The sequence below is a fragment of the Castor canadensis genome, chromosome 12 (assembly GCF_047511655.1).
Source record: "Castor canadensis chromosome 12, mCasCan1.hap1v2, whole genome shotgun sequence".
Lineage (NCBI taxonomy): Eukaryota > Metazoa > Chordata > Mammalia > Rodentia > Castoridae > Castor > Castor canadensis.
In genome coordinates this window covers 54,307,223-54,330,442 of record NC_133397.1, presented here as the reverse complement: position 1 = coordinate 54,330,442, position 23,220 = coordinate 54,307,223, and the positions used below count along the sequence as shown (strand labels likewise).

General features: G+C 37.1%; 1 protein-coding gene across 8 annotated transcripts in view; it reads right to left on the bottom strand.

The window, feature by feature from the left end:
* The window catches only part of Ehbp1 (EH domain binding protein 1), a 331,176-nt gene that overhangs the window by 305,866 nt on the left and 2,090 nt on the right, over nt 1-23,220 (bottom strand). The window lies entirely within an intron of this gene.

The following is a 23,220-nucleotide window of genomic DNA, read 5'->3' as shown; positions in this document are numbered from 1 at the left end:
AATCTCAGAAGTTGAAGATGAAATGGAAATTAAAGGAAAAACTGAAGAACTACTAGTCAGACAACTCAAGACCTGTGAAAAGAAAATGCAAGAACTCACTGACTCCATCAAAACACAAAACCTGAGAATCATGGGCATTGAAGAAGGAGAGTAAGTGCAAGCAAAGGAATGCATAATGTATTCAACAAAATAATACCAGGAAATTTTCCAAATCTAGAGAAAACTATGCCCAGTCAATGGTACAGGAAGCCTCCAGGACAACAAACTGACTTGACCAAAATAGAACTACCCCATGACATGTTATCATTAAAACAACAAGCACCAAGATAGAGAAAGAATATTGAAAGGTGTAAGAAAAAACAAATAACATACAAAAGTAAACCCATCAAAATCACAGGAGATTTCTCAAGGGAAACCTTAAAAGCAAGAAGAGCATGGGGTGAGGTCTTCCAGGCACTGAATAAAAGTAACTTCATCCCTAGGATATTCTACACAGCAAAACTATCATTTAAAATAGATGGAGCAATAAAAGTCTTCCATGATAAACAGAAACTAAAACAATGTATGACCACCAAGCCATCCCTATAAAAGATTCTTCAAGGAACACTGCACACAGAATGTGAAAGCATACAAAACCATGAAAGGACAGGCAGTACCAAACCACAGAAGAAGAAAAGGCAAGAAAGTAGAAAGTAACACTGATTCAGCTGCACAGAATCAAACCCAACAAAGACAACTAAATGACAGGAATCACCACATACCTATCAATACTAACACTGAATGTGAATGGACTTAATTCCGCCATCAAAAGACACTGCTTGGTAAACTGGATTAAAAAGGAAGATCCAACAGGATCTGCTGCCTACACGTGATCCATCTCATTGTCAGAAACAAGCACTGGCAGAGGGTGAAAGGTTGGAACACAATTTACCATGCCAATGGCCCCCGAAAACAGGCAGGAGTAGCAATACTTATCTCAGACAAAATAGACTTCAAACTTACATTGATCAAACAAGATAAAGAAGAACAGTCCATACTAATAAAAGGGGAAATAAACCAAAGGAAATAACAATTATCAACCTATATATACCAAAGTCAATGCACCCAATTTCATCAAACATATTCTGAAGGACTTAAAAATACACAACATAAACTCCTACTCAGTGGTAGTGGGAGACTTTAATACCTCCCTATCACCAATAGGCAGGTCATCCAAACAAAAAAGCAATAAAGAAATTCTAGAACTAAATCACACCATAGGTCAAATGGACCTAGATGATGTCTACAGAATATTTCATCCAACTTCTGCACAATACACATTCTTCTCAGCAGACCATGGAACCTTCTCCAAAACTGATCACATAAACAGGGAACTTAAGAAACTAAACTCTCCCAAAATCAATGAACCAATAAAGAAATGGGCAACTAAACAAAACACAACTTTCTCAAAAGAAGAAATTCAAATGTTAAAAAAAAAACATGAAAAAATGCTCACCATCTCCAGCCATAAAGAAAACGTAAATCAAAACCACACTAAGATTCCATCTCACACCTGTTAAAATAGCCATCATCAAAAACACCACCACCAACATGTGCTGGCGAGGATGTAGGGAAAAAGGAACCCTCGTACACTGCTGGCGAGAATACAAGCTAGTGCAACCACTCTGGAAAAAAATTTGGAGTCTTCTTAAAAATCTAAACATAGATCTGCCATATGATCCAGCAATCCCACTCCTGGGGATACACCCAAAGGAATGTGACACAGGTTGCTCCAAAGGCACCTGCACACCCATGTTTATTGTGGCACTATTCATAATAGCCAAGTTATGGAAACAGCCAAGATGCCCCACCACTGACGAATGGATTAAGAAAATGTGGTATCTATACACAATGGAATTTTATGTGGCCATGAAGAAGAACGAAATGTTATCATTCGCTGGTAAATGGATGGAATTGAAGAACATCATTCTGAGTGAGGTTAGCCTGGCCCAAAAGACCAAAAATCGTATGTTCTCCCTCATATGTGGACATTAGATCAAGGGCAAACACAACAAGGGGATTAGACTGTGAGCACATGATAAAAGCAAGAGCACACAAGGGAGGGGTGAGGATAGGTAAGACACCTAAAAAACTAGCTAGCATTTGTAGCCCTTAATGCAGAGAAACTAAAGCAGATACCTTAAAGCAACTGAGGCCAATAGGAAAAGGGGACCAGGAACTAGAGAAAAGGTTAGATCAAAAAGAATTAACCTAGAAGGTAACACCCACGCACAGGAAATCAATGTGAGTCAATGCCCTGTATAGCTATCCTTATCTCAACCAGCAAAACCCCTTGTTCCTTCCTATTATTGCTTATACTCTCTCTACAACAAAATTAGAGATAAGGGCAAAATAGTTTCTGCGGGGTATTGAGGGGGGGAGTGGGAGGGGGTGGAGTGGGTGGTAAGGGAGGGGGTGGGGGCAAGGGGGAGTAATGAACCAAGCCTTGTATGCACATATGAATAATAAAAGAAAAATGAAAAAAAAAAAAAATTAACCTAGAAGGTAACACCCACGCACAGGAAATCAATGTGAGTCAATGCCCTGTATAGCTATCCTTATCTCAACCAGCAAAACCCCTTGTTCCTTCCTATTATTGCTTATACTCTCTCTACAACAAAATTAGAAATAAGGGCAAAATAGTTTCTGCTGGGTATTGAGGGGGAGGGGAGAGGGAGGGGGCGGAGTGGGTGGTAAGGGAGGGGGTGGGGGCAGGGGGAAGAAATGAACCAAGCCTTGTATGCACGTATGAATAATAAAAGAAAAAGGAAAAAAAAAAAGAAAATGTGGTATTTATACACAATGGAATTTTACTCAGCCATGAAGAAGGATGAAATCTTATCATTTGCAAGTAAGTACATGGAACTGGAGAACATCATTCTGAGCGAGGTTAGCCAGACTCAGAAGACCAAAGATTGTATGTTCTCCCTCATGTGTGGACTTTAGATCTAGACCAAATCCAGCAATGTGATTGGATTTGGGTCACATGACAAAGGTAGAGCACACAGGGGAGTTATGGGGATAGGTAGAAAACCCAAAACATGAAAGTGTTATGTCTGCACTCCAGAGAAACTAATACAGAAATCTTAAAGCAACAGAGGTCAACATGAGAAGGGATCAGGAACCAGTGTAAAGATCAGTTAGAGATGAATCAACTTGGGTTGTAACACATTTGTACATGGAAGAAATGCTAGCAATCTCTCTGTATAGCTATCCTTAACTCAACTAGCAAAAACACTTTGTCTTTCTTATTATGCTTATGTCTTCTCTTCAACAAAATTAGAGGTAAGGGCAGAACAGGTTCTGCCTGGAAGCAAAGGGGGGAGGGGGCAGAGGGCAGGGGGGTAGAAATGACCCAAACAATGTATGCACATTTGAATAAATGAATAAAAAATGGTAGACAGTCCTGAAGTGGTATAAGGTCCTGAGGTGGTAGAAGGCCCTGAGTTCAAATCCTAGTACCACAAAAAATATTTTAAAACCAAGGTATAGGATAGATATAACTTTTTCAAACATGTTTCTTACTTAGGGGGATCACTTTAAAATTTCATTCACGGGGATTCCAAGATGGCAGCTACAGGGAGGAAGCAGAAACCGTGCCTCCTAAAATAAAATCTTGGAGAGACTCTGGATATACACCTAACAGACAAAACTACTGTGAAGAGGCAAAACTTTGACCACTCAACACATCCACCCTACACAGAGCATCTCCACTTCATGTTAAATGGAGAAACCAGGAGGGCCCCAGGCCGCTGCCAAACACTGGCGCCCGACGGCTTGGGAAGACATGGACCACAAGGTGAGCTAAGCGGTACGCAGTACTCCCAGAGACAACCCTGGGCCAGATCACCATAGCCCCCTGGACAGACCGACCCGCACCCAAGGAACAAAGAGAAACTGAGTAATAAGCAATAAAAACAATAAAGACACGTGGCAAAGAGGGTGGGGTGCCCTGAAGGCCAAAAAGGGCAGGGGAATCCCTCCCGGAACTGTAAATAAACAAACCGGGTGGAGAAGGCAGGAGTGGTGGCAAACGCCCAGCAACCAGGAGCGGGAAAGCTTGTAAAAGTGGCAGAGGGAGGAAAACTCCACAGGATGGGGGGAAGACCCACTTCCCATGTGAGCTGTAAACAAACACGCTGGAGGGCAGGAGCATCAGCACACACCCAGCAATCAGGAGCGGGAAAGCTTGTAAAAGTGGCAGAGGGAAGAAAACCCCACAGGACAGGGGGAAGACTCACTTCCCATGTGAGCTATAAATAAACACCCCAGCCTGAGAAAGCTGGTGCAGTGTCACCTCCCCCAGTGTGCTTGGAAAAGGGAAAGCTTGTAGCAGCATCTTGGAGCACAGGAGAACTCTGAGTAAACAAAGCCTGCGGTCCAGGTCAGTGCTAAACTCACCCCTGAGATCTGCATAAATAATACCATCAGCAACAACTATTAATTAAACAACTCAAGAACTGTGAAAAGAAAATGCAAGAACTCACCGACTCCATTAAAAGACCAAACCTGAGACTCATGGGCATCGAAGAAGGAGAAGAGGTGCAAGCAAAGGGAATGCGTAATATATTCAACAAATAACAGAAAATTTCCGAAATCTAGAGAAAGATATTCCCATACAGATGCAAGAGTCCTCCAGAACACCAAACAGACCAGATCAAAATAGAACTACCCCACGACATGTCATCATTAAAACAACAAGTTCAGAAACTAGGGAAAGAATACTGAAGGCTGTAAGAGAGAAAACACAAATAACATACAAAGGCAAACCCATCAAAATCACACCAGACTTCTCAACAGAAACATTAAAAGCAAGAAGAGCTTAGGGAGAGATCTTCCGGGCACTGAATGAAAATAACTTCAACCCCAGGATACTCTACTCAGCAAAACTATTATTCAAAATAGATGGAGCAATAAAAGTCTTCCATGATAAGCAGAAACTAAAACAGTATGTGACCACAAAGCCACCACTACAAAAGATTCTTCAAGGGATCTACCCACAGAAAATGAAACCCAACATAACCATGAAAGGACAGGCAGCACCAAACTACAGGAACAGAAAAAGCAAGAAAGTAGAGAGTAACCTCAACTTAGGTACACACAATCAAACCTTCAAACAACTAAGACAACTAAATGACAGGAATTACAACATACCTATCAGTACTGACACTTAATGTTAACAGTCTTAATTCACCCATCAAAAGGCACCGCTTGACGAAATGGATTAAAAAGGAAGATCCAACAATTTGTTGCTTACAGGAGACCCATCTCACTGACAGAAATAAGCATAGGCTTAGGATGAAAGGCTGGAAGAAGATTTACCAAGCCAATGACCCCCGAAAACAGGCAGGAGTAGCAATACTTATCTCTGACAAAGTAGACTTCAAACCTACATTGATCAAATGAGATAAAGAAGGACATTCCATACTAATAAAAAGTGAAATAGACCAAAAGGAAGTAATAATTATCAACCTATATGCACCCAATGTCAATGCACCCAATTTAATAAAACATACTGTGAAAGACCTAAAAACATGTATTAATTCCAACACAGTGGTTGTGGAAGACTTTAACACCCCATTATACTCAATACGTAGGTCATCCAAACAAAAAATCAATAAAGAAATTCAAGATCTAAATATACAATAGATCAAATGGACCTACTTGATGTCTACAGAACATTTCATCCAACTTCTACACAATATACATACTTCTCAGCAGCCCATGGAACCTTCTCCAAAATAGATCATGTTCTAGGGTACAAAGCAAGCCTTAGCAAATATAAGAAAATAGAAATTATACCACACATTCAATCTGATCACAATGCAATAAAACTAGAACTCAACAACAAAAGTAAAGACAAAAAACATGCAAACAGCTGGAAACTGAATAACTCATAATGTAAACTAGTACAACCACTCTGGAAAAAAATTTGGAGGCTACTTAAAAAGCTAAACATTGATCTACCATTTGATCCAGCAATACCACTCTTGGGGATATACCCAAAAGAATGTGACACAGGTTACTCCAGAGGCACCTGCATACCCATGTTTATTGCAGCACTATTCACAACAGCCAAGTTATGGAAACAGCCAAGATGCCCCACTACTGACAAATAGATCAAGAAAATGTGGTATCTATACACAATGGAATTTTATGCAGCCATAAAGAAGAACGAAATGTTATCATTCGCTGGTCAATGGATGGAAATGAAGAACATCATTCTGAGTGAGGATAGTCTGGCCCAAAAAAATTTTAGAAGACCAAAAATCATATGTTCTCCCTCATATGCGGACATGAGAACAAGAGCAAACACAACAAGGGGATTGGACTTTGAGCACATGATAAAAGCGAGAGCACACAAGGGAGGGGTGAGGATAGGTAAGACACCTAAAAAATTAGCTGGCATTTGTTGCTCTCAACACAGAGAAACTAAAGCAGATACCTTAAAAGCAACTGAGGCCAATAGGAGAAGGGGACCAGGAACTAGAGAAAAGGGCAGATCAAAAAGAATTAACCTAGAGGGTAACACACATGCACAGGAAATTATTCTGAGTCAACTCCCTGTATAGCTATCCTTATCTCAACTAGCAAAAACCCTTTTTCCTTCCTATTATTGCTTATACTCTCTCTTCAACAAAATTAGAAATAAGGGCAAAATAGTTTCTTCCGGGTATCGAGGGAGTGGGGAGGAGAGGGAGGGGGTTGGGGGGAAAAGGAGGGGTGGGGGGAGGGGGGAGCAATGACCCAAACATTGTATGCACATATGAATAATAAAACAATAAAATTTTTTTTAAAAAGTTGGTTCTTTGAAAACATGAACAAGATGGACAGACCCTTGGCAAACCTGACTAAAATGAGGAGAGAAAAAACCCAAATTAGTAGAATCAGGAATGCAAAAGGGGAGATAACAACAAACACCATAGAAGTCCACGAAATCATCAGAGACTACTTAGAGAACCTATATTCAAATAAATTCGAAAATCTTAAAGAAAGGGACAGATTTCTAATACATATGATCATCCAAAACTGAACCAAGAGGACATTAATCACCTGAATAGATCTATAACACAAAATGAAATTGAAGCAGCAATCAAGAGTCTCCCCAAAAAGAAAAGTCCAGGACCTGATGGATTCTCTGCTGACCTTTAAAGGTCTGATTCTATCAGACCTTTAAAGAAGAACTGACACCAACCCTCCTTAAACTGTTCCACGAAATAGAAAGGGAAGGAAAACTGCCAAACACATTTTATGAAGCCAGTATTACACTTATCCCAAAACCAGGCAAAGACACCTCCAAAAAGGAGAACTATAGGCCAATCTCCTTAATGAACATTGACGCAAAAATCCTCAACAAAATAATGGCAAACCGAATTCAACAACACATCAAAAAGATCATTCACCACGACCAAGTAGCTTCATCCCAGGAATACGGGGTGGTTCAACATATGAAAATCAATAAATGTAATAAACCACATTAACAGAAGCAAAGACAAAAACCACTTGATCATCTCAATAGATGCAGAAAAAGCCTTTGATAAGATCCAACACCATTTCATGATAAAAGCTCTAAGAAAACTAGGAATAGAGGAAAGTACCTCAACATTATAAAAGCTATATATGACAAACCTACAGCCAGCATTATACTTAATGGAGAAAAACTGAAACCATTCCCTCTAAAATCAGGAACTAGACAAGGATGCCCACTGTCTCCACTACTATTCAACATAGTACTGGAATTCCTCGCCAGAGCAATTAGGCAAGAAGAAGGAATAAAAGGAATACAAGTAGATAAAGAAACTGTCAAAATATCCCTATTTGCAGACGACATGATCCTATACCTTAAAGACCCGAAAAACTCCACTCAGAAGCTCCTAGACACCATCAACAGCTATAGCAAGGTAGCAGGATATAAAATCAACATAGAAAAATCATTAGCATTTCTATACACTAATAATGAACAAAATGAAAAAGAATATATGAAAACAATTCCATTTACAATAGCCTCAAAAAAAATCAAATACTTAGGTGTAAACCTAACAAAAGATGTGTACGAACTCTACAAGGAAAACTATAAACTTCTGAAGAAAGAGATTGAGGAAGACTATAGAAAGTGGAGAGATCTCCCATGCTCATGGATTGGTAGAATCAACATAGTACAAATGTCTATACTCCCAAAAGTAATCTACATGTTTACTGCAATTCCCATCAAAATTCCAATGACATTCATTAAAGAGATTGAAAAATCTACTGTTAAATTTATAAACACAAGAGGCCACGAATAGCCAAGGCAATACTCAGTCAAAAGAACAATGCTGGAGGTATCACAATACCTGACTTCAAACTATATTACAAAGCAATAACAATAAAAACAGCATGGTACTGGCACAAAAACAGACATGAAGACCAGTGGAACAGAACAGAGGACCCAGATATGAAGCCACACAACTATAACCAACTTATCTTTGACAAAGGTACTAAAAATATACGATGGAGAAAAAGCAGCCTCTTCAACAAAAACTGTTGGGAAAACTGGTTAGCAGTCTGCAAAAAACTGAAACTAGATCCATGTATATCACCCTATACCAATATTAACTCAAAATGGATTAAGGATCTTAGTATCAGACCTCAAACTCTAAAGTTGATACAGGAAAGATTAAGAAATACTCTCTGGAGTTAATAGGTATAGGTAAGAACTTTCTCATTGAAACCCTAGCAGATCAGCAACTAAGAGATAGCATAGATAAATGGGACTTCATAAAACTAAAAAGCTTCTGTTCATCAAAAGAAATGGTCTCTAAACTGAAGAGAACACCCACAGAGCAGGAAAAAATATTTGCCAGCTACACATCAGACAAAGGACTGATAACCAGAATATATAGGGAACTCAAAAAACTAAATTCTCCCAAAACTAATCAATCAATAAAGAAATGGGCAAGTGAACTAAACAGAACTTTCTCAAAAGAAGAAATTCAAATGGCCAAAAAAACACATGAAAAAATGCTCACCATCTCTAGCAATAAAGGAAATGCAAATTAAAACCATACTAAGATTCCACCTCACACCTGTTAGAATAGCCATCATTAGCAACACCACCAACAACAGGTGTTGGCAAGGATGGGGGGGTGGGAAGAAACCCCCTTACACTGTTGGTGGGAATGTAAACTAGTACAACCACTCTGGAAAACAATTTGGAGGCTACTTAAAAAGCTAAACATTGATCTACCATTTGATCCAGCAATACCACTCTTGGGGATATACCCAAAAGAATGTGACACAGGTTACTCCAGAGGCACCTGCACACCCATGTTTATTGTGGCACTATTCACAATAGCCAATTATGGAAACAGCCAAGATGCCCCACTAGTGACAAATGGATCAAGCAAATGTGGTATCTATACACAATGGAATTTTATGCAGCCATAAAGAAGAACGAAATGTTATCATTCGCTGGTAAATGGATAGAATTGGAGAACATCATTCTGAGTGAGGTTAGCCTAGCCCAAAAGACCAAAAATCATATGTTCTCCCTCATATGCAGATATTAGATCAAGGGCAAACACAACAAGGGGATTGGTCTCTGATCACATTATAAAAGTGAGAGCACACAAGGGAGATATGAGGATAGGTAAGACACCTAAAAAATTAGTTAGCATTTGTTGCCCTCAACACAGAGAAACTAAAGCAGAAACCTTAAAAGCAACTGAGGCCAATAGGTGAAGGGGACCAGGAACTAGAGAAATGGTTAGATCAAAAAGAATTAACCTAGAAGGTAACGTACATGCACAGGAAATCAATGTGAGTCAACTCCCTGTATAGCTATCCTTATCTCAACCAGCAAAAACCCTTGTTCCTTCCTATTATTGCTTATACTCTCTCTTCAACAAAATTAGTCATAAGGTCAAAATAGTTTCTGCTGGGTATCGAGGGGGTAGGGGGGAGAAGAAGTGGTTGGGGTGGGTGGTAAGGGAGGGGGTGGGGGCGGGGGGAGAAATGACCCAAGCATTGTATGCACATATGAATAATAAAAAAAAATTTCATTCACCAATTAACAAGGATGAGTGTTTTCTAAAATCAAATATAGATAAAAACAAATGAGCCTATCTATCTATGCTTCAAATTAAAAATATAACCATATTGAATGATGAAAGCAGTAGATAAAAGTTTAATTACAAATAGTCTCAATCACATCTTACCACAAAGGTAAAAATGGTGACTTTACAATGGAAAAACCTGGCAGACAACACTTCACTCAAGTTCTCAAAATTAACATAATAAGGTGATCAAATATTTGGATAGTCTTATCAAAATCTCAACCTGAACCTAACCATAAAGAAATATTAGACAAACTCAAGCTAAGGAATAATATTCTTCAAGTGTCAAGGTCATGAAAAACAAAGACTAAAGAACTCTACTAGATCAAAACATCTAACAACTAAGTACAACATATGATTCTGGGACTGGCGGAGCAGCTCAAGTGGTAGAACACCTGCCTAGCAAGAGTGAGGCCCTGAGTTCAAATTCCTATACCACCAAAGAAAGAAAACTATGACCCTGGATTGGTCTAGAAAAACAAGTTCTTTTTTTGGCTATCAACAGAATTACTAGGATAACTGGAGAAATATGAATTAGTTCTACAGATTCAGGTTTACGCATTTAGAAATGTGTAAAATGTTAATTTCCTAATTTTGACAAATTGAATTGAGGTTATTTAAGAAAATATCCTTGGCTTTAGGAAATACGTAGTGAAATATTTATAGGTAAAGGGCATCAATGTTCAACTTTCTCTCAAACAATAAGGAAAAAAATTACATAATAACAGAATGAGACAAAGTGATGGAGGAAATAAAGAACTCACATTGCAACAATGTACCTCTTTGTCAGAACCTACTGCCAATGGCAGTAAGGATATCAAAAGGATTTTTGTATAAATATTCGTAAGTCCACAGTAATATAAGTAAATAAATAAACAAAGAAGAAAGGATGAATCTTCCTTACAGAAGAATCCCACATAATGTAGAAAGAATATGGAAACAAAATTATCATTAGAACAGTAATAATTGTTGCAAGCCAAATCTACTAATGAATTTTAAATTAGTGGCCAAAACTTTAGAGAGAAACAGGATAGTTATGTAATATCCAAAAATATTACTACTATGGTGGTTTTAACTAATGTCCACAAATTATTTGATACTTCTAGGAAACAGAACAAAATTCTCCTCTTGTTAAGTGCATGTGGGGTTTAGTGATTGCCTTCTAATGAATAGAGTATGAAAGAGGAAGAGTTAAAACTTATGAGAAATTCTGCAAACTAACGTGATAAAAGTTAGTGTCACCAATGATCAGTCACGTTCATATCATGTGCCTTCTGATATAAGGTGATGATGAGCACTTTCCCTCTGTGGTATCTTCCCAAAATTCCAAAATCTCAATCTAATCATTAGAAAAACATCAAATAAACCCAATCTGAAAAAGATAACAGAAAACACCTAATTGGCACTCTGTAAAACAATCATCATGAAAAACAAGGAAAATTGAAAAAAAAAACTGTTCCAGATTGGAGATTAGGGACATGTGGCAACTAAAGGCAAAGTGGTATCCTGGATATCATTGAACAGAAAAGGGGTAACAGTGGAAAAACTGGTAAAATCCGAATAAAGTCTTTACTGTTGGAAGTCCAAAAATAGTAAAAATAGCTAACACAGGCTAGAGCACAGCTCAAATGGCATGAAGCCCTGAGTTCAAACCCCAGTACCGCCAAAGAAAAAAAAAAAAGCAAAAGTATCTAACGTCTATTAAGTACCTGTGATGTATCTCAGTGCGTTATGTTATTATCACATCATGGCGTCATGTTCTCACAACAACCCTCCAAAGCAATTATAATTTTCTTCATCTAGGGTGAAGAAAACTGAGGCAAAAAGAATTTTCCTGTGGGTTAGGGGCATGTGTGGCACAAGTGGTAGAGCACTTGCACTGAGTTTAATCCCCAGTACCACAAAAAGAAAAATCTGAAAAGAAAAAGAAGAATTTGCCTATGGTCACACAAATATTAAGCGGTAGAGCCAGGATTTAAGCCCTGGCAATCTGATGTTGGGACCCTCTCTTGAAACTTTCCTTTGTGTGCTCCCACCTTCAGACAGTTCTGGATTCCCCTATCCCACAATGTGAATGAACACTCTTGAAAAAAAAAAAATGATAGTGTCTGTTAGCTCTGATCTGTTTATGGCTTTTCCAGTTATAATTTTGTTTTTTGTTTACTTTGTGTCAATCCACAGTAGCACTGTACAGATGAAATGCAAGAACAGTTTCTATGTTCACTGTTACAGCCCTAGAACTTAAGCCAAAAACTATTAACCGAGGCATGATTGGTACTGAACTTAAATCTGAAACTGAAAACATTTAAGACTTTTAAATTTTTGGTCTGGAGGACTTAAGATTTTAGGAATGAAATTTTGCACCAAGATTACATAACTTCTCTCTCTACTGTTATTGTATACATTTTTTTGTTGTTGAATTATTTCCTATTATGGATAGTGTATTGCTTTGATCATGAAAAGAAGACCAACTGACTGTGGGTATCTTTCATACCTTCACTTGGACATGCACTCCTATTTCCAGTATAGCAGAATAAAATGAGAATTTGACAGCAATTTGCAAGCTTCTTTGTTTCTTTCAGAAAATGAACTTGTTTTACTATCTGCCTCACAGATATAATCTTATGAAGTGTTGAATGTTCTTCAGTGTTCCTGTTTACCACTTTCTCTTTAAATATTCTTTTCAAGTCTTAACTTCAGAATATGTTGAAAAGTTTTTTAGAGGTTGTAAGTATTTTGTAAAGTTGGATAAACATGTATAAAAATTCATTAAAATACCCTCAAATTACAGCATAACAAGAAAGTTTTACATTAAGGAAGAATCAGTGCTTGCATTTAAAAATAAGTATTATACCACCTAGCAAACCTGCACTCTATATGAGTTTAAAGCACACTAATAAAGCAGCGGAAACCAGTCTGTAATGTTCTTATCTGTATTCCTCAAGATAGATTGAAAGTAAATTTACTTTTTCTAGGTGTCTAATCACCCTATTTTGTTGATGAACCCTTTATTAGATGTTTAGTATATGGAGTTAGGGAAATAAAATACCTGTTTACATCAACGACTGTTGTGTTTAAGAAATAATGTGCCTTATGTAGTTGTACACAACCTGTAAATCCCAGCACTGAGGCAGGGGGATCCCAAGTTTGAAGTCAGCCTGGGCTACAATAATGAATTCTGTCTCAAAAAAAAAAAAAAAAAAAGTACTATATCCAAAGCCAATAAACCTGAGTTTTACTTCCAATTTTGTTTGTTTTAAAACTAATTCTAATTCCAAATCAATATTACTTGTTCTCAAGTTCCCTGTTAGGATGAGGTTGAAGTAGATAATATGTGACTTTATGGAGCAGGGACATTCTCAGAAACCTAATATGTAAGCACCTCTCCTGTTGGCAATTATTTGGACATTATGTTTTCTCCTGTTAATATATATGCTTTTGTTTGTTTTAAAGAACAGTATAGACACTTGTCCTGAATGTGGTCATCTGAAACTGAAACATGTCCTTTGTGCCTATTGCTATGAGAAAGTGCACAAGGAGACTACAGAAATCAGATGACAGATAGGAAAATAAGAAGGGGGTCCTTTTAAGTTCCTACAGTAGAAACCACAGTGCTGTACACTGGAGAGAGACCATCTAAACAGGATCGTGGAAAGAGAATCATTGAATGAGACAAGAAGCAGCCATCCTGGTTCACCCAGAACTAACACCAAAGATGTTGAAAGGATTACTTCACAGTAAATGATTTCTCTTGAAAAAAAAATTTTGTTTTCTACTTGCATTTCTGGAGTAGCAACAGGAACTATCTTCTGGCATCTGCCAAAGCTTTCCTTGAGAAAAGCATTTGAGAAAGAATGAAATGTAGTAGTTCTAAAACCTAATTTAATGCTATTAGGCAATTTGGGAACTTCTAACACAACAAATTAGCCAGCACCATCCTTGACATATGACATATTCTAAGGGGTATGGAAACCCCTCTATTTGCAAAGCACTCCAGCAATTTTGGAGATGGTCAATTTGGAAAACAATAGCCAAACCAGCATTGTCCACTAAAGTTTTGTGATGATGGAAATGTTTCATTTTTATACTGTCCAATCTGATAGTCCTTAACCACGTACAACAGTGAGCACTTGAAATGAGGTCAGTATAACTGAAGAGCTGAATTTTTAATTTAATTTAAACTTAGGTAAAGTAGTCATATGTGGTTCACTGTTTCTCTACTGGACACCACAGAACTGGATGATTTATGTTAAATGTCTATTCCTCTAAATTTTCCAAGTTATATCCTTGGTTTAAATTATATGGTCAGAAAACTAGGTTCCTCAGTCATATTCTTTTAAAGGATCTTTATAAAACATTGACAGAAACATTACCCAATTTAACAATCACTCTGAGTATTTTATAGCTGGACATTTTATCCTATATCTTTTTTTTTTTCCTTTTGATACAGGGTCCATGTAGCCAAGGCTGGTCTTGAACTCGAGTCTCTTGCCTCAGCCCTCTGAGTTTTGAAATTACAGACATGCCCCTCCATGCCCAGTTTCATATTTTTTTCATAATAAAAATCCTCTTTGGATTAAGTTTTTTTTTTTAACGAATAACAAATTTGTATACTATCTTTAGCCAGAGGACTATTACATGAGCCAATTTACTTCTCTTTTTGCCTTGGATGCCAGTAACCTCAGAACCAAATCCAGTGTCCAACTGAATCCTCTCAAGTATCTAGCAATATGTACACACTCTCTTCCTCTAAGACTGTCACGTTCTATTTATATCCACAAATTACTCAAAATAGGGTTATTTTAAATTCTTAAGCCAACAAGTCTTTTGGACATGGGTAGGGTATCAACTTTTAAAGTGATAACTTCATTGAATTAAAGCCAATTTTTTAATTTTTTTAAATTTAGAAGTATTTTAATAACTATACTAGGATTAATAAAAATAGAGAAAAAAATTAATAGTTCAAACTTACCAAAGAAAATCTTCAGGTGCCTATTACCAAAGCAACCTAAAAATATCACTATTAACAGTGCAAACATAAATTCACAATGACATCCTGCAATAATTTTACTGCCTCCATCTCACATACTCAGCTCCACTCCTTTTAAGAAATCATGCAAAAGTCCCGATGCAGAATATAAACATCCCTATTGAGTATTCACTTCAAAATGCTTTGTGCAAATTTTCCTTTAGCAAACTGGACTATTTTTAAACTATGCAATGAAGTACTTCAGTGGTTTTTCTGTTAAGATTTCCCACAAAATTAGAACAAACACATCTGATGCATCAATAGCACATTTCTAGAAATGCCTAATTTTAAGTCCCTGAGCAAAGCTAATATGAAACTAAACTAAATCATAAAAGTAAAATTATTTTTCACAAAATCCCTTAAAAATCAACTTTTAAAATATGTAAACCAAGATTTGATACCAAAAGGACATGAGGAAATTACATACTAGAAAAAGGTACAATTTACTCTCTGGATTCATATTTTTTTTTAAAAAAATCATGACAAGAAGAAAACATTTCAAAGAAAAATTATCATACAGAAATACATCATAAAGGACTTGGAATATAGCTCAGTGGTAGAACATTGCCTAGCATGTGCAAAGCCCTAGGTTGGATCACCAGCACTGCAAAAAAAAAAAAAAAAAAAAAACATAAATATCATAAAGCATTACCATAAGGCAAAAACACAAAGAGAAACATACATGCGCTATTTTACTTTTGAGGAATTAAGTTAGTTTACTTGACCCTATACTTACTTGAAATGATTATAAAAAAGGAAATAAAGTTATAAAACTATAGGGATTTTCCTCCAGCAGCTAAAATATGTAGTTCTTCCAAAAGTCAAAATATTATCAAATATTGAAGATAATGCCAATGATTCAAAGCAGAGGTCAGTAAACCTTTCTTAAAGAGCTAGACAGTATTTTTCCCCCCTTTGGTGGTACTGGGGCTTGAACTCAGTGCCTATAACCTGAGCCAATCCACCAGCCCTTTTTTTGTGATGGGCTTTTTTGAGATAGAATCTCACAAACTATTTGCGATCCTCCTGATCTCTGTCTCCTGAGTCACTAGGATTACAGGCGTGAGCCACCAGCACCCAGCAAAATATTTTTAAAAGTTCAGTCATCCAAGCTAAGTGGCAGTTACTTAATTCTGTCATTGTAATGTAAAAGCAATCAGACAATTATATAAACAAATGTTAAGGCTATATTCTGATAAAACTTTATTTACAATAGAGGCAGCTTAGATCCAGGCCAGTTTGCCAACTCTTGATCTAGAGGCATATTTGGTCATATGTGGAGGCAATCATTATGTAAGCACGACTGTGTCCAATTATGGCATAAATAGTCTCCACTATATTACTTAAAAAACCCACCACAACTAAACTTTGTTAAGCTGTACTTTACAAATTTTAAAAATTTTAATTTTTAATTTTAAAAATTTAGAAGACACTACATGCAACAACTCCATTTTTTTTAAATTAGTCCACAGATCACTATCATAATACCATATGTTCAACATTAATGACTCACTTGTTACACTTGGTTTCTCAGAAAGTGCACTTTCCTAATTTTTCTCTTGTCTCGCTATTCCTAGTTTTCAGTCTTCTTTGCTGTATCCTCCATATGGTGAAGTGCCTCAAGGCTCAATTCTCAATCCTCTTTTCAATCTGTGTGAATGCCATAGGAAATTTCCTACAGCCTCATGGTTATAAATACTACCTACACACTTAGTGGTATCCACCTCTTCTCTCCCCTGAGTAAGACTCATAATTAACTGCTTAATTAAGATCTTCACTTGGATGTCTCAAACTTTAAGAAAAACAAAAACAGAACTCTTGATTTCTCCCTCACACCAAACCTCTTCCTCTTATATCCCTGTAATTAATAATTATATTCACCTGGTTGCTCAGGCCAAAAACCTACAGTCTTTATTAGTCCATCTCTTAATTTTATACTATATCTAGTCCATCAGTAAATTCTGTCAACTATACCTTCAAAAATTTTATTTTCCAATTACATGGTATATACATTTGTCAAAAACTCATTGAACTCTATACATAAAATGGATACATTTTACTGAACTCAATGAAATGTGTTACACAAATATAAGCATTTCTCACCACCAATCTTCTGCTTGGACTTTGCAGTGGGTTTCGAACTGGTTCTACTTTTACTCATTACAGTTCATATTCCACAAGGTATTCAGAATCTTTTTTTGTGGGGAGGCAGTACTGGGGTTTGAACTCAGAGCCTTGTGCTTGCTAGGCAGGTGTTCTACCATTTGAGCAACATTTTTTTCCTTTAGTTTATTTTTCGGACAAGGTCTCCCAGTTATTCCCAGGCCAGCCTGGACCTCCTATTTACACTGAGATGACAGGTAAACACCACCGTGCCCAACTTTTATTGTTGAGACAGTGTCTCAAGAACTTTTTGACCATGCTGGCCTTAAACTGAAATCCTCCCCATCTTGGCCTCCTGAGCAGCTAGGATTATAGGCAGCCATTGTGCCCAGCTCAGAATAATCTTTTGAAAAAAATCAGATTATATCATTCCCCTGCTCAAATCTTTCCAATGGCTTCCCATCATACTTAAAATCCAAAATCCCTTACCATGACCTCAAGGCCGTACATAATCTAGTTCCTACCATCCTCTCAGAATTCACCCCTTTATCACTTTACCCTTTTTCACTGTGCTCCAGACAAGCTACCTTTCTAAATCCTCAAAAACCACACCAAGCATTATTTACAATTCTTTTTTTTTTTTTTTTTAAGATCCTGGGGATTGAACTCAGGGCACCATGCTTTTTGTTTTTTAGATATGATCTCATGCTTAGCCCTGGTTGGCCTCAAACTACAACCCTCCAACTTACATATTTTGAGTAGCTGGGGCTGCAGGTATGCACTACCCAGCTTTCCTTTTTCTTTTTTGTTCCCCAGCTGTACTGGGGTTTGAATTCAAGACTTCATGCTTGCTAGGCAGGTGTTCTATCACTTGTGCCATACCTCCAGCCCTCTTTGCTCTGGTTATTTTGCAGATAGGGTCTCATTTTTTTTCCAGTCCAGCCTGCACCGCAATCCTATTTTAGACTTCCTGCCATAGCAAGGATGATAGGTGCGTGCCACCATGCCCAGCTTTTTTCTGTTGACGGGGTCTCCTAAACTTTTTTACCTGGACTGACCTGGAACTGTGATCCTCCCAAACTCAGCTTCCCACATAACTGAGATGACAGATGCATGCCACTGCACCCAGTTATTGGTTGAGATGGGGTCTTGCAAACTTTTTTTTGCCTGGGCTGGCCTCAAAGCATGATCCTCTCAAGCTCAAGCTCCAGGCCTAAGACATCAGTGCCCAGGTCCTTTTCCTGTTTTACTTATTTCAAAAGTTGTTTACATGAAGGCTCATGTAACTCTACATCATTCCACTAGTCAACAGAGAAATGCTTGCTTAAGCCACCCAAAGTGGATCAAAACTGAATACATCTTAACATAATTTGGTTGTCTTAAATTCAAGTTAGCAATGAAAGACCATTTTGCTTTCTAATGTCCAATTAGAAAATTAAACCACAATCAGTTAGAGAGAGCTGGAGCAGATTAAGGAGTTTGTTTTTTATCTAATAGGCCAGTATCACAAACTTAAATACTGGGAAGGGCTACTTTCTTATTTTTCAAATCCTAAAGTAACAATGTGTGTAAAGATGTGTGGAATAATGGAGAAAATGAGGAGTTACTTTCAGGGACATGTATGCACCACTTTGTGCTTCAAGAATTGTGAATGTGGTTGTATAAGTATTTAAAATGTAAATCGTAATTAAAAATTATCTTTTAGAACAAGAAAAAGGAATTCTTATATGATACTGAAAATTCAGAAACTGAAATTATGACTTTTGGGGAAAAGTTTATGGCACTTTGACTACTTTAGTCCTCCTACCATTACTAAGAATTAGATAGAAGAAATATAAACCCATAGATGAAATATGTTCATAAATATGTAGAAAATGGAGTCACATACACACAAAATATAATGCATGCTCATACACAATGCTTTATTTCATATACTAGAGACCTCATATCAGAATTTAATTCTGTAATCTTGTTAATTTAGCATCATGATCACAACTTGCCATGGTTACACAGGTGTGTAAAGAAATACCTTCAACACCTGTATAACCATTGAGAACTCATATAATGAAAAAGACATCCTCCAGAAAGCTAAAGGCCTACAGGTGGCAAAAGAACAGGATAGGAAGTAAACTAAGAGAAAACTGACAGCACAGCCTCTTTCTTTCAACTCATCTCCAGAATCCAGTGTTATCACTTGCAAGAGCTACATCAGATTAATAATTAAATGACCTGAGGACAACAAGAGTAGGAGAATAGAAACCCCTATCATCTACAAATTTGCTACAGCATCTTTATGTGGCAAAGATTAATAAGGAAAAGGACTTCAGGGTATATTGTCCTTCTCTCAGATGAATAAACATCATTCTGGTTTTTGTTCCATACCTAAGTTCTAGAACCTCTACACCCTGAAAGAATCAGGTATTGGGCCCTGTTGAACTAAGGTATCACAAATCAGCTAGGACAAAGACAAAATACTACAAAAGTACAATAAAGAAAAGTTGAGAAAGCAGAAATTCCAAACCCTCTAATGTATACAATCCATACTCTGATCAAGAGTAAGGTCATGAGCTTGCTGAAGGCCTAGATGTAAAAAAAAAAAAAAAAAAAAAGGGGGTGGGGGGTTACTTCTTAAACCTTTACATTTATCCTATTGTCTATCATGTTTACGCTCATACCATGTAGCCATGACAAGAAAACATGGGAAATGTTTCTGTCTCCTTTATCACAGAAATAACACATCCTCCCTTGGAAAGCGTCACCCTCTTCCATCAAAGCACTATGGCTTTTCTACACCTCATCCAATCCACCACCTTCACTCCCTTGAGTTTTAAATTCATGCTGAAGTCAGTATATTTTTCATGTGCATTCTTGAGGTCAAAAATGTATACTTGGATGCTTGGTAAGGTTGAAAACATTATATTAAAATACTCTCCATAAACTATAATATGCATACTATGGACCTTGTTAAAATGAGATTCTAATTCAGCAGGTCTGGTTCCTAAGTGTTGCTCCTGATTCTCAGAAAAAAAAAAAAAACTTTTAAGTAGTAAGGTTCTAAAAGTCAATGGCACCTATAAACACAAACCTCCAAGGCACAATCCTAATGGACTACTGTTCTTTTTATCTTTATTCTTTTTACTCTAATTTAATACCATACCTGTTTTCTTATCCTCTCAACATTTCAATTTATCTTTAATGCAAATACTTGTGCCTCTTTCCTGTTTTTCAATCAGCATCTCTAAATTTCCTTTTTTTTATTCTTCCATATACCAAAAGTAATGTCTAAAGTGTAAAAGTGGGACTGGAGATGTAGCTCAATGGTACAGAGCACTTGCCTAGCACAGGCAAGGCCATGGGTTCAATCCCCAGCACTGCAAAAATAAACAAATGAACAAATAAAATGTAAAAATAACTAATAAAAACGTTCTTACTATTTGTTCAAATCTATTTTGATAACCTTTAAATAGATTCTAATTCAGCACACACACATACTATAATTTAAGGGTTCTTACAAAGATGAAAATGAGGAATTAAAAAAAAAAAACAAAACTATAGTATATGAGTAGAAATTCAGCCTAATCTGTATCCATCATAAGGACCCTAAGCAAAGTAAGGCAAAAGAAATATTAGCTAGAAGTCATTACAACCAATTTTTATATAATGAAAATATGTTAAAGCTCTACTTATGGGTCCACTTACACATTCTAGTACAACAAACAGATATGTTACTCTTTAGACACTATCACCTTGTTAGCTTTTAACATATTTTTTAAATGAGGAAGAAAAAAATTCAGCATATTTAGAACTACATGTCTGAAATTATAAGAGAACATTCAAATGCTTCTAGTGTTAGATCCAGGTCATTTCATAAGATTTAATTTACCAAGCTATTCAGGAAATGGAGATTGGAAGGATTAAGGTTCAAGGCTAGCCCAAGCAAAAAGTCAGTGAGGCCCCCATCTCAACAAACAAACCAAGCATGGTGGTATCTATCTCTAATGCCAGCTAGTCTGTAGAAAGATAACAGTCCAAGGCCAGCCCTAAGAAAAAGCACAAGACCTTATTTGAAAAATAACAAAAGCAAAAAAGAGCTGGGGTTCTGGCTCAAGTGGCAGAGCACCTGCCTAGCAATCACAAAGCTCCGAGTTCAAACTCCAGTACAGCCAAATTTAAAAAAAAAAAAAAAGAAAAGAAAAATCTAATTTAATAGATATACCATAATGGACATCCCTAAAAGTAATCAAGCCATCTATTCAACCATATCAAGTTAGATTTTCACTGTTGCTTTCACCTTGAGACACATTAACAGTAACAAATACTGCTCAAGGGAGAAACAACTCCATGGATGCTGCAAATGTGTGGAAGAAACTAATTTTGTAAATGAGAAATAACCTGATGTGTGCTATTCCCCTTAATAAATGAGATTCAAATTTCAACTATAGTAAACCTGATGCTCCCAACATACTGCCAAGATAAGAAACACTTGTAATCAAGACCTTCCTCATGTACACCCATCTTGTTAATTAAACACACAGTTTTCCAAAGCAGAAACTTGGCCTCCAACCTAGACTTTCCTGTCCCCATCCTTCCGTAATCCCCAACTGAAATGACCACCAAGTCTTATCCATTTTTTCCAAATGATCCCCCAGTCAATTCTCTTCATCCCCTCTGCCACTGCCTGGTCCAAGCCTTTTTTCTCACCTGCAGGAGTGATCCTAATATCACTGCCTCAAGTCACCCTTTCCACTATGACCCTTTACTCCCCACTGTTTTCCCTGTGATTTTCCAATAGCAAACCTAATGTTTCTTCTGCTCAAAACTTTTACTGCATCCCTGTTGCCTACAGAAAAAAGCCCAAGCCATTTGTAACAGCATATAACTTCCCATGACTGGAGTCCTGCCAGTCTCTCAAACCTCATATCCCACTGCAATCCCCTCACCCTACACTTAAAGCCCCATAAATAACAAGCTACATGTATGCTTGAATTTCCAACAAACATCATACTACTTAATGTTTCTATGTTTTTGCATAGGTTGTTGTTTCAGCCTAGAATGTCCTTCACTTCTTCCCCATAGGCTTCCTGGATAACTACTAAGACTCTTTATAACCCAGCTCAGATCCCCGGAAGCCATCCAACCTGCCCCACCCCATCCTTATTATTATTTCCCCTTCTGCTAGTTCTGTAGGTAACAATGGCATTTGTTGGGCATTTACCTAAGCCCCTGACACTGTTCCAAGTGTTTTTACATGTATTAATTATTTGATCTTCACATGAAGTAAAGTGGTAGCATTATTACTTTTGTGCACATAGAAACTGAATTGGAGAAGCTAAACAACCTCCCCAAGGATACCTAACTGGGGAGACAGAGCAAAAATCCCTACGTCATACATACTCATATTACTGCACCTATCAGAGTGAATTTATTTACATGAATGTCCTTATCCTGGACTGTAAGTTCCTTGAGGGTGGGGAGGATGGCATATTTTACTCTAATCCACAGTAACTGGTATAAAGTAGGTAATGCATTTCTGGAATTGATTTTAAAATAACATTCCTAACCATGTTTTTCAAGAGAAAAACATTCAGAAATTAGTTCCTAGGTAAATGTATGAATATACTATAAGAGTTCTAGAACAGAACAAGCTATTTATCTAATAAAAAGGATGTTAAAAAGAGAGATTATTTCAGACATGAGATTACAGTCCTTGTGGATAATGACCTTATTTTGCAGTAATACTGCTTAATCACTGCAATAAATCAAAACCCAAAGGACTATTGGCCTAAGATTAACTTTTTTCCTCTCACTAAATAGGAATTCTTACTGTTTATCATTTATGCAGTGAAAAGAAAGCCCCAAATTTACTTTGCTCAAGTGGAAAGAAGCAAATCACAGACCAGAACTACTAATTGCTTCCTTAAATCCAGCCAAAAAATGTATCCCATTAAGCAATTA